Genomic DNA, 2534 nt, shown 5'->3' with positions numbered 1-2534 from the left:
ACAAGTGCTTATTAAAATTCTCAATCAGCCTCAGAATCACCTACTCTATATGACATAGTCACCATTCCTTTAGTCTAGAATATTTTTAATACGCATATGCCACTACTCAATCTCAGTGCCACAGTGAAACTGTCACTTTACTCATAATCCTTCAGCTCATCTCTGACATTTATAAAGTGAATAATTTGAGTTCAATGATCTGAAAGCTAACAGAGCTCTCTGATTCCAAGTCCACTTCTATTCCTGAATAATTGAGTAGGAAAAGTCAATTATGTTTTTCTTCTGAAAATATCTTTTCACACCAAACCTTTCTCATGGCCTTTGTCATCTCTGTATTTCTCAGGGTATAGATTAATGGATTGAACATAGGAGCAATGATGGTATAAAATAGAGCAAATATTTTGTCCTCAGGGTAAGTAGTAGGGGGTCTGAGGTAGGCAAAGATTGAAGGCCCCAAAAATAAGACAACCACAGTGATATGAGACCCACAGGTAGACAGCGCTTTGCATCTTCCCTCTGCTGACTGATTTCTTAAGGTGAATAATATAATGACATAAGACCCAAACAAGAGAACAAAGGTTACTAAGCAACCATTCCTGAATTGGTAACCACAAGGACACCAGTGATGTATGTATCAGTACAGGCAACTTTCAGCAAAGGAAAAATATCACAATAGTAGTGATCTATTTCATTGGGGCCACAGAAGGGCAAATGAATTGTCATAGAAAACTGAGAAAATGAATGAATGGCTCCACCAGTCCAAGCAGCCAAGACTAGGAGATTGCACCTTGTCCTGTTCATGATAATCATGTAATGGAGAGGTTTGCAGATGGCAACACAACGATCAAAGGCCATGACTGTGAGGATGAAGACCTCAATGATGCCAAAGAAGTGTATGGAAAAGATCTGCAACATGCAATTACTATAGGAGATGGATTTTCTTCCAAGAGGCAAGTCTCTGATCAGTTTGGGTGTCACACAGGAGGTATAGCAGATGCCCATAAAGGATAAATGGCTGAGGAAATAATACATGGGCTGGTGAAAAAGGGCACTGTGTCGAATAGAGGTAAGAATCAGAAGGTTTCCCACCAAGATGGCAACATAACCAAGTAAGAAGAATACAAAGCAAAATATTTGTATGTTCCAGGGGCTGGCCCCGTGGCCGAGTGGTTAAGTTCGCGCGCTCCGCTGCTGCAGGCGGCCCAGTGTTTCGTTGGTTCGAATCCTGGGCGCGGACATGGCACTGCTCATCAAACCACGCTGAGGCAGCGTCCCACATGCCACAACTAGAAAGGACCCACAACGAAGAATATACAACTATGTACCGGGGGGCTTTGGGGAGAAAAAGGAAAAAAAATAAAATAAAATCTAAAAAAAAAATATTTGTATGTTCTGGTTACAGGAAAGTCCCAAAAGAATAAATTCTGAAATGTTCCTCTGACTTTCCATACAGTGTATACTATGCAAAACTAATTGAGTATCTGAAAAAAATGTAAATTTGAATTAAAACATTTACAATATAATTGCAATCATATAAAAACCACTAACAAACCATGGACGCTAATTCAACAAATCACAGAAGTTAATTTGTAAGTCAATTATATTATTGTATATTTTCTTAGAAATCATAGCTGATTTCTCTAATAGTTTTCTTATTTTTTCAAGTATCTTGTTATATTGATAATACTAGAAATACAATTTATTAAATTTTGAAAATATAATGATTTAAAAATTACTATTTTCCAGAGAAGTTATACTACTGTTATTTATAACATTTAGATAACACGGATACTAATGTAATTTAATGAAGGAAATTTACTTTACTTGTAATTTTCAATTATCTTCTTTATTCATAACAGATTTTTCATTTTAGATATTGTTCCCTTCCCTCAGCATGATATGGAACACCCTCCTGACTGTCTGTAGACATATTGATCAAGGAATGCAGACGCATTTTAAAAAATTGCCTAAATTATAAGATGAGCAATTAGGATTGTAACTAATGTTTCTGGAAATACAAGGGTGTGGTGGGATGAGTACTGAATATTGAATTTGTGAAATCAATCTTGCTGTCAAGTTGCATGACTAAAAATAGTTAAAAATACAGCAAAAATTGGATTTTTTTCCAAAGACTGACATTTTGAAAAAAGTTAGAAAAACTATTGATATTTCATTTAATTTTTATTGTAAAGAATGTTTTAAGGTAAACCCTATGGTCATTACAGTTAATGGAGCACATAAATAAAGAAAATACACTAATCAAAATGCACAAGATATTTGAACTCTGCACAATTTATGTGCTCTGTTGGAATAAATAGCAATAAAAATGATGTCATGCAACGTAACTCTAAGGCAAACATTGTGGTCAGGAAGTACTCAGCTCTTATCTGTTGATAGTTTATTCATGGATTTGCATATATTATGTTCTGTTTGATTTGGGTGGGACTTACACAAAGGCAATGGGAAAATGTACTGCAGAGAGCACAAACTTCCAAGTTCTATTCCCCTCATTCATGAGGAATTAGCTGGTGTCC

The 2534-nt window shown here is 35.7% G+C and overlaps 1 pseudogene; it reads right to left on the bottom strand.

Moving 5' to 3' along the window:
* Positions 1-265: 265 nt before the first annotated feature.
* LOC123278055 (olfactory receptor 4P4-like) lies at positions 266-1449 on the bottom strand (annotated as a pseudogene).
* Positions 1450-2534: the final 1085 nt, after the last annotated feature.

Source organism: Equus asinus, chromosome 17 (genome assembly GCF_041296235.1).
Source record: "Equus asinus isolate D_3611 breed Donkey chromosome 17, EquAss-T2T_v2, whole genome shotgun sequence".
In the NCBI taxonomy this organism is placed as follows: Eukaryota; Metazoa; Chordata; class Mammalia; order Perissodactyla; family Equidae; genus Equus; species Equus asinus.
This window is presented reverse-complemented; position numbering and strand designations above follow the sequence as displayed.